Here is an 11,196-nt window from a genome sequence, read left to right as displayed (position 1 = left end):
ACCACTTCCTTGGCCTTATCCCATCAAACAAGATCTGCTCTACCACCTCAACCTCATTCAAGTTTATGAATACTTTAGATTTTGGAGGTTCGGCATTGTTGAAGCTTAAATTTATGAAAACTCAAAATTTTCCTTAAGCTATTTTTTTAAACTTCCATTTTAATTATTACTTTTTGCATTTTCAGAAAGGAAAATCGTGAGAACAAAAATTAGATCGCTTAAAAATGCTTTAGGTGTGCTGCATTTTTTTTTGTAGAGAGAGCTCAAAGATAAACTGTGAAGAAGGCAAGGCTAGTCAATGTTCAGAAGTGTTCTAAATGAAGTGGTGAACTATTGTTTTTTCTAATTAACATATCCGAATGATCGGGAGCCGTCTGATTGCGATCGCGTGGCTGCAATCTCTAAGAGTAATCGCATGACAATTGACGCTCTAATTGGATTGTGATTTATATGGGATTGGGCTTTTAACGGAGATCGCACGTGGGAAGGGCGTAGACCAAATTTCTTTCCTTCACACGGTCTTTAATTGGATGGCGATTCTTGTGGGATTAGCGCTTTTAATGGGGGTAAGGGTGTGATTTCTTGCCATCACACGGTAAGACTAGTTGCAATGGTGAATATCATATACCAGTATCATGCATATCATACTAGAAGGCATGCTTTAAAATTCTGTGGAAGCTATATCGTTATTGATTGACTGTGAGATGGACTGAAAAATAGCATTCAAACTACGCATTCATATAATAGTGGCACAATGGAGTACTAATTAGCTGTTAGGAGTAAATTCAATGCGCCCTAAACTTTATCTATTCTGGAAATGCACATAAATTTAAGCTTGCCTTCTAAACTGTGATGGAGGGAGTAGTGTATAATACTACATTCGTAATGTATACTATCATAGATTAGTATCATAGTATAATTCATTTATTGTCATGCATGACACATACTAGAAGAACATTTAATATGATATGGTATCATGATATGATACTCAATCTTTTTTTTCTTTAATTATATACCACCTCATCAAATATGCCTAGTTGACATGCATGATAGTACCTATGATACTCTCATTACGACCAACCTAAAGCTTTCATACGTGATGTGGGCCGAGACGATGACAATTTGCATGGTGAACATGGGCAAGTGGATGTTGACCTAATTGTTCCACTCAAGGTGAAGTTTCCTTACGCGAAGGTGGGTCCAGAGAGCGCAATTTAGTTTTGTGGGCCTAAAACTCATGTCAAAGCCAAAAGTTGAAATAAAGATTACAACCTTAAAACCTTGATCCATTTGCCAACTACTCCCTACTTAGTTCCTGTCAAATTCAAAGACAATAGCAATATTTGATCATTTTTGTCTCTTCTTATTAGTGCATGACTACGAATTAGAGTCTGGAGGTTGTTCAAGTGCTTTGCACATCACTGGAGAAAATGTGCTAGTACGCACCCTGAAGAGCATGCACATGCCTTACCAGAAACATGCGTTTGACCCCATTGTAACTTATGTACAAACAGCATGGTAACTTTCACTAGGAAGAAAAAGGTTGTCTAAACATACCCATGGTAATTTATGTGTAAATAGAATGATAATTTATGCACAACAAACCTGATAACTCATGAACAAACACCGCAGTAAATTTGACCCGAGGGAGGGGAAGTTGTTGAAACATACTCTCGTAGCTTATGTGTAAATAACTTGGCAATTAGCCACCGCACACCTTATAAGGTACGTACAACGTCATGTAACTTTGACCTAGAAAAAAAAGTTATTGAAACATAGCCCAATAACTTCCGTGTAAAAAGCATGGTAACTTACACATATATATAGGGCCTGGTAACTTTTGACCCTAAAAAAGTCATCGGAACATATCAACATGGGAATCTAGTTCCAAACGTTTCGTGATGGTGGTTTTCTATGGTGAAACAGAAATTTGAATCTGACCGTCGGTTTGAAGTACAAAATATTTAGAATTTTCGAAATGGGGATATCTAGGATGACATATTTTTCCCCATATATAGTGCATATGGGGAGAGGTTGAGGGAACATTTTTCTAAGTTCCTCGTAACTTTAACGAAAACACCATGATAACTTGCTTACTGCATGCATGGTAATGTATGTAATCCAGTCATGATACTTCTAACCAAAGAAAGTAGTACTTCCTCCATCTATATATCTAGGGCCTCATACATATTTCGAGGTTGCGTTTGACCATCGGTATGGAAATTAATATATAAGATGTATGATATAAAAAATATCATTAGAAACTCCATCTCTCACAAATTCGATAATATGCTATGTGTATCATACATGTCATATATTATTACTCGAACATGCATGCGGTAAAAAGGTAACACAAAAAATCGTGAATATATGGATGGAGGGAGTAGGAACAAATCAATATGAGATCTAGTGTTGAAGATCCCACCGTGATAGATTTAATAGTGGAAATGGATTTTAAATTGGGCCGAAGGTTTGAGCTACATAACATGTTAGAATTTTGAGCTCCATCGTGATCGTGTGGTTCATGCCAGCTCTCTTTTTTTGTTTCGGAATTGCATGTGGCAGGTTGCATGTGGATGTGGGCCGGTGGGTCAACTCGCCACATGCATGCAAATTGAACTAATGGCTAAAAAGGTGCTAGTGTTTTTTTTAACAAGATCTAGCGGCCCTCAAAAAAATAGCAATTGCAGCCCACGTTATTTAACTAATACTTAATTAGCCCCGTCCAGCGTGTCAGCCACTCTTAAACTCTTAAACACTTGTTACCTCATTCAAGTGTAGATTATGACATCCCTTGCTGATACCATCTGTGGATGTCTCGATCGATCTGGTCCCTTGCTGCTACGAAGATACGCTGGGTAAACGAATATACCATTTGCGTTTTTTTCTTCCTGTTTTTGTTTACTCTCTGCATTAGTCACGGCCTGGATACTAAGGAAGGGCTTAATCTGTTTTTCGTACTAATTTTCCCTTGCTTTTGGGGTATCTATCGTTGGGTAACTATTATTTTCATGCAACTGGTCATTCCCAATACTACATCTCCCACTATATCTTAGCCATGAGAAATATCTCATGTGACCTCATATTTAATCAAGAAAATGGGAGCAATTAATCATATCTTTCTTTTTTTGCCTATTTTCTGAATTTACTGTTCACCGACACATCGCTCGCGTCGGAGAGAAACTGCTCGAGGGACTAAACTTATCCATTTTTGAAATGAGTCAATTACATCACAAGTGCTTGAACATGGCAAGAAAAGTTAGTTTGGTTCTAAAACTTTCGGCATACATTGAACCAGCAATAGAATTTGGTTTGAACATGCATCTACGGTGCTAATCATGTTTTTTATACATAAAACGTACTGACAAGACGCGCCAACAAGACGTGAGACCCAACGTCAATGACAGGAGACGCGGGGACGTACGTGCGACCTAAGTTTTTGCGAAAAACACCCTAATGACCTAGATGGGCCTTAAATGGACTCCAATGACCGTGACTCATATTTATCATGCTCGTGTTTTTAATTCACATATATCATTATAATTCATATTACTATTGCAATTACATAATATATTTTTAAATAATGCTTATATGTATTTTAGAATTACATTAACAGTACTTTAAGTAATAATATTTCTCGTAAGGTAAGTACATGAATATTTACCTTAATGCATGAATACAACCCAAAAACACATGAGTATTTTCTGAGTACATTAATAATGCATGATTTTTATAATAATTTGCAAAAAATATTATTATTCATAAATACTAATTTAACTATGAAAACATTTCTAAAAAATAATGTAATATTTGATAGGACGAGATTGACGTTCTTTTAAATAAGAACCTTTTTTAGAATCATGTGAAAATTATTTTTAAAATTACATGAACATTTTGTTAAATAAGAATATATTTTTGGAATTACGCGAACGTTATCTTAAATATTTTTCTTATAATTATAAGAATATTATCTTAAACAAGTTAACTTATTTGTATGTATAATATTTTTTAAAATATTCCTACAAAGTGCTATGAAAACTAAAAACTAACATGTGAAATTGGTCTGTTGTGATCGCAGGTCATTTAAGGCCTATATACGTGTTTGTCTATATGTCATTGCGGATAGAAATCACATTTATACAACAAGTGATATGTGGTGTGATGGCTAGCTAGCCTGTCCAAGGTGGTGTCGAATGTCGTGTATTTGAACCTGGACAGTGCTTAATTTTGCCTTCTCATTTCCCTTTGTTGCATTGTGTCCGCACGGGTGGGCCCAATTGTCATAGTAACCTTCTAGTGTTATTTTAAGTGAAAAATGAGAAGGTTTTTGTGAGAAAAGGTGAAATATCAGGGTGCTTTCTTAAAAAATCAGGCCACATGCCCGTCCTCGCCTTCTCGTCACTGATATTGGGTCACATGCCATGATGGCGCGCCTCATCAGCATGTTATATGTATACAAAACGTGATTAGCACCGTAGATGCACGTGCATGTCAAGTTTTATCACCGGTTCAATGTATGTCGTAAATTTTAGCATCAAACTGACTTTTCTTGTCAAGTTCGGACACCTATGGTGTAATTGACTCTTTTGAAATTGAGGGACAAAGTTTTAATTGGTTTGAAGTTCAGGAACGATATCAAAACTTTCATAAGAATCGGGGGACCAAAAATATACTTATCCCTAATTTATAGGGATCTTGGCACAAAAATAACGACATTGTTTACGTTTTCCTTCACAAAAGACACATAATTCTTTGAGATACAACACGAAAATCAGAAATTACCATTGGCTCATAGGTGTGGATAAACTTGTTCATGAACAACCCGGCCCGGAGGCCCGAACCTGAAGCCCAGCATTCGGGCCGGGCTCGGGCTCCACTTTCTCATCCGAAGCCCGGCCCGAAAGCCCAAATAAATATTTTTTATTAAAATATAGGTATACTAAATTAATATAATATCGCAAATATGATTAATTTAATTAAAAAATTCACTGTTTATGTAATTCCGGGTGGGCTCGGGCTTGGGATTTTTTGTTCGGGCTTTACCAAGCCCGGCCGGAGGAATGATCAGGTTTAGGTGTGGATGCACCGATAGTCTAAGTATACATTTTTAAAAGTTAAAAAGTTTGGGAGAAAATTCCCCATGTACGTCCGGAAATTATATGTCCGTGCGTGAAGTATCAGTGAAAAAGGACATTTTTTATGGCTTCTGTAAAAATGTCATTTTTTATGCTTAATAACAACTATTCATGGGACATTATATATAATTACACACACACACATATGTGCATACATGCCACAAAAAATGGTATTTTTGCGAAATTTCGTGTGCGTATATAAAATGTTTTGTTGTACACATGAAATTATTGTTTGGAATTTTTTAACATTTTGAAATGTGTTATATATATACAAATGAAAACACCACCTCCCATATACAGCTTAGAGCCTCAAATGTAATATTAATTGTCAAAAGTGAGTAGTGTAGTACAACCGATGGCAAATCATGATTCATATTATTTGTCTCTGATTAGTATAATACAAAATTATAGTAAATAGGAAATACTTAGTATATATCGGATGTAGTATTTTTATCATCCTAACAATAATGATGTCGCTAGAAAATTGGGCAAGCCTCGGGTCAAACAGTGCTAAATAGCCCGAAACGCTCAAATGGCAAGAAATGTTGTTTATGTGATGGCGTTCATGGCTTTCGACCTTCTGCCTTTGGCTAGTATTCCAAATATGGTTGCAAAGTGGTTAGTGGGCATTAGTAAACGACTAAAAACTCAAATTTGTATTGGTATGTGTGCTTTAGTATGCTCTATTTGGAAGTGTCACAATGATATTTTTTTGACAACTAAAAGAGTTTCTAATTTCTTAGAGGTTATGCATTAGGCTACACATTAAATTCATACGTGGTCATTTCTTCAGCTCATGGAGGCGCCGGTTACTTAGACTTTGGGTGCACCAAATTGGAGATGGCCGCATGGGGTTTGTTTATCCGATTTGGGAGGTAGCATAGTAATAGCGTTTGTGATGCATACATGCATCATATAATCTCTATTGCGATGATTTTAGCGAGTGGACGTTTCTTTATCTCTTATGTACGTTTGAGTACTTCACAATAAATTATGGTTGTCTGCAACAATTAATGAAAGTCTAGCATTATCCTCATTTTCAAAAAAAAAAGAGAAGTAAAGGATATTAAGACATGACGATCCAACGGTGCATATCTAAGCTAATTTAATCTCTGGATTACTTAATGTGCGCATAAGGAATGCATGCTAACCTGACCAACAATTATTGACGTAAACCTGGCAAAAGTTCCGACTTTAAAATTTCGGTTTTGTCAAAATAGAAAGAAAAGATTAAAACTTTTCAACTAAAGCTATGCATCCATGATTGGAAGCCTGCGTAGTATTTCCCATTTTTCCCATTGATTTCCCTGGTAAGTTCTCGATAGTTCAGGCTCACAGTGTTAGAACATCTCCAACGTCGTACCTAAAAGCGTCCCTAAATATCATGACCGCATGGTCTGCACATTTTTAACATCCAACGGGATGCACCAAACGTCCCAAATTTGGAATAGACATGTAACTGAGTCAAAAGTGTGTCAAAAAATGTGCATACAACAGGTCTAGGGTGAACACACAAGTGGCATAATTTCTTTTTACTACACTGACTAGCAAAGGAGTTCCATTCATTCATACTTGCTAACAGAAATCAATATTTGTGAATTTAAAAATTCACAAGATTTTATTTTTTGGAATTCAGAAAAAGAACATAAATTCTATCAACAACAAGAATTTTAAAAAGTACTAGCAAAAGGGCCCGTGCGTTGCAACGGAAGAAAAAATGCTACACGCCCTTAATTTATAAAAAATGATCTATAATATGAGATTTTTTAGTTACGACACAAACAAAGATGAACTTACCCTACAAAAGTGCAATTCAAGATTTTCACTGGCCAAATGCCGCATGGGAGCATGAAATAGATTCAAAATTCAGCAACCACTCTATATGCATATATCTGGTCGATGTTGTGTACGTCGGGCGCCACTGTGCTTGCATGCATACTGTCGTACATGAGTGAACGAAATCAAGATGAACTAATTCATAGGCCATTGAGGCAAAAAAAAATGTTCGCAGTCTAGTTAGTGGTATACAATTTAACAACCTATCATAGATAGTTGGCCTCTTCCAAAAATAGTCCATTTCATCTTCTCCTCCCAATTCCTATCGCTTGATTTAAATCAGCCTAATAGAAGAAAGAAGAAAAGATAAATAAAAATAAGAAAGCAAAAATCGCTTTGATTTGAATCAACCCGATAGAAGGAAAGAAGAAAAGGTAAACAAAAAAGAGAAAAAATAAACGAAAATTGCTTGATTTGAATCAGTCTGATAGAAGAAAAGAAGAAAAGGTAAACAGAAAAAGGAAAAAAGTATGCTAGAAAAGGTAAACAAAAAAGGGCAAAAATAAACGAAAATTGCTTGATTTGAATCAGCCTGATAGAAGAAAAGAAGAAAAGGTAAAAAAAAAAGAAAAAAAATATTGAATCGGCCTGACAGAAGAAAAGAAGAAAAGGTAAACAAAAAAAGGAAAAAAATATGCTAGAAAAGGTAAAGAAAAAAGGGGAAAAAATAAACGAAAATTGATAGAAAAAAAGAAGAAAAGGTAAACAAAAAAAGGGAAAAAAATATGCTAGAAAAGGTAAAGAAAAAAGGGGAATAAATAAACGAAAATTGCTTGATTTGAATCAGCCTGATAGAAGAAAAGGTAAAGAAAAAAATATTGAATCAGCCTGATAGAAGAAAAGGTAAACAAAAAAAGAAAAAAAAAAGTATGCTAGAAAAGGTAAAGAAAAAAAGGAAAAAAAAACGAAAATTGCTTGATTTGAATCAGGCCTGACAGAAGAAAAGAAGAAAAGGTAAACAAAAAAAGGAAAAAAATATGCTAGAAAAGGTAAAGAAAAAAGGGGAAAAAATAAACGAAAATTGATAGAAAAAAAGAAGAAAAGGTAAACAAAAAAAGGGAAAAAAATATGCTAGAAAAGGTAAAGAAAAAAGGGGAATAAATAAACGAAAATTGCTTGATTTGAATCAGCCTGATAGAAGAAAAGGTAAAGAAAAAAATATTGAATCAGCCTGATAGAAGAAAAGGTAAACAAAAAAAGAAAAAAAAAGTATGCTAGAAAAGGTAAAGAAAAAAAGGAAAAAAAAAACGAAAATTGCTTGATTTGAATCAGCCTGATAGAAGAAAAGAAGAAAAGGTAAAAAAAAAATATATATGCTAGGACAGTACTCGAACCCGGGTGTTCCACGAAGAAGGGGTCGCGCTCGAGCCACTACGCTAGGACAGCTTAGTTGTCAAATTGTGATTCAACATCTTATAAACCAATAGATGGCAGAACGATTTGTGATAAAAAAAACCATTTTCTTTTGACTTATGGATGACATAGTGGGTAATTTTAAGCAACTTTATGGGTAATGTTTATGACGTACGACAGAAGTATTATTTTCTTTATTAGTAGGTAAAGATGAATTTACAAAATAAGAAAAAAAAGAACAAAAAACATAAGCGCACATCAACCATACAACTTTATATGAGGTAATTGCAAAAGAGTATCACAATTCGGGCCATAATCACAAGTTGGTGCCATCTTTCAATTTTTTTGCAAATACGTATCAAGATAAAGGCAGCTTGTTGCAAAACTTGTATTTCTACGTATAGATGTTCTTTGTGACAGATATGGCCCACCGGTAAGTCTCTTACAGGAAAAACCTGTTGGGAAACGTTGCATGGGAAATAAAAATTTTCCTACGCACACAAAGACCTATCATGGTGATGTTCATCTACGAGAGGAGATTTGGATCTACGTACCCTTGTAGATCGCACAGCACGAAACGTTAAGAAACGCGGTTGATGTAGTGGAACGTCTTCACGTCCCTCGAACCGTCCTACGAACCGTCCCGTGATCCGTCCCACGATCCGTTTCGATCTAGTGCCAAACGGATGGCACCTTCGCGTTCAGCACACGTACAGCTCGACGATGATCTCGGCCTTCTTGATCCAGCAAGCAAGACGGAGAAGTAGATAAGTTCTCCGGCAGCGTGACGGTGCTCCGGTGGTGGTGATGATCTACTCCTGTAGGTCTCCGCCCGAGCTCCGCAGAAATCCGATCTAGAGGTAGAACTATGTGGTCTAGGATTGAGTTGCATGTGGCAAAAGTTGTCTCAAATCAGCCCTAAAAGACCACTATATATAAGAGGGAGGGGGAGGGCTAGCCTTGAGGGACAAGCCCTCAAGGTGCGCCGGCCAAGGGGAGGAGGAGGACTCCTCCTCCAATTCGTCCCACCTCCCTTTTTTCTCTTTTTCCTTTTATTTTCTTTTGGTATTTCTTTAAGTGGTGCCATGGGCCCCTTGGGCTGACTCCACCAGCCCACTAAGGACTTGTGGCGCCACCCTAGTGCCTTGGGCTCACTTCCAGGTGGGTGGGCCCCTCCCGGTGAACTCCCGGAACCCATTCGTCACTCCCGGTACACTGTCGGTAATGCCCGAAACTTTCCGGTGACCAAATGAAACCATCCTGTATATCAATCTTCGTTTCCGGACCATTCCGGAAACCCTCGTGACGTCCTGATCTCATCCGGGACTCCGAACAACATTCGGTAACCACACATATAACTCAACTATAGTAAAACATCATCGAACCTTAAGTGTGCAGACCCTGCAGGTTCGAGAACTATGTAGACATGCCCCGAGACACTCCTCGGTTAATATCCAATAGCGGGACCTAGATGCCCATATTGGATCCTACATATTCTCCGGAGATCTTATCGATTGAACCTCAGTGTCAAGGATTCATATAATCCCGTATGTCATTCCCTTTGTCCTTCGGTATGTTATTTGCCCGAGATTTGATTGTCGGTATCCGCATACCTATTTCAATCTCGTTACGAGCAAGTCTCTTTACTCGTTCCGTAATACAAGATCCCGTGACTTACACTTAGTCACATTGCTTGCAAGGCTTGTATGTGATGTTGTATTACTGAGTGGGCCCCGAGATACTCTCCGTCACACGGAGTGACAAATCCCAGTCTTGATCCATACTAACTCAACGGACACCTTCGGAGATACCTGTAGAGCACCTTTATAGTCAACCAGTTACGTTGCGACGTTTGATGCACACAAGATATTCCTCCGGTGACAGTGAATTATATGATCTCTTGGTCATAAGAATAAATACTTGACACGCAGAAAACAATAGCAATAAAATGACACGATCAATATGCTACATTCATAGTTTGGTCTAGTCCATCACATGATTCTCCTAATGATGTGCCCCCACCCCGCACTAGGGTTCCTCCCGCCGCCACTGGCTCCCAGCACAGTCGCCGCCGTGGCCGCCAGCCTCCCTGTGCCCCCCGCCCCAGCGTTGCCCCGAGCGGCGAACGGGACGGCGCCGCTCGCCCAAGTCACCAGCTCCCTTCCTCGCCGCCCCTCCCTGCCACCGTCGGCGGGAGCGATCGGGCAAGGCCTGGGTGATGTCAGCGGCTACGGGACCTCCCTTCCCCACGTGTCCTGGCCTCCCGCTCGGGGGAGCGACCGGATCGCGATGCGCCTCGGCCGGCAGGCAGTCCGACGATCTCGAGGTGGCTTGTCCGTGGTGGACCTGTCCCTTGGCGGCGTGGTAGTGACCTCCGGTGTGTTGGTCCGGTGCGTCATCCCCGTCCTAGATCTGCGCCCTTGGCCCCATATGGGTTTTAGGCGGGCCAGTTCGGTCCTCTGGCGGTGCTGCTTTCGGTTGGATAGAGATGCGCTCCTGCTCGGACGTGGATCGGCGGAGCCATGACGCGCCTGCTGCATCACGACAACAGTGGCTTCAGGGCCCCTTTAGGGCCTGGCCGTACCCACGGGCCAGCGGGACTGGTATGCCTTTTGTTGCTGCGTCCGGTCAGCTACTACCTCAGTGGTGGTGGAGCACTGGGTATCCTTTGCCCCCCGCGCTAGGGTTCCTCCCACTGCCGCCGGCTCCCAGCACAGCCGCCGCCGCGGCCGGAGCCCGCTGGAGCAGTGGTGCCAAGTAACGTTGCTCAAAAGTCATCAAGATCGTCGTCATGGAGACTTAGATGAGTCAAGGAGTCATGCGGGTTGGCACATCTCGGTCGTCGTCGTGTCAGTGAGTCATCGTCGTCATG

The sequence above is a fragment of the Hordeum vulgare genome, chromosome 7H (assembly GCF_904849725.1).
Source record: "Hordeum vulgare subsp. vulgare chromosome 7H, MorexV3_pseudomolecules_assembly, whole genome shotgun sequence".
Taxonomy (NCBI): Eukaryota; Viridiplantae; Streptophyta; class Magnoliopsida; order Poales; family Poaceae; genus Hordeum; species Hordeum vulgare.
This window is presented reverse-complemented; position numbering follows the sequence as displayed.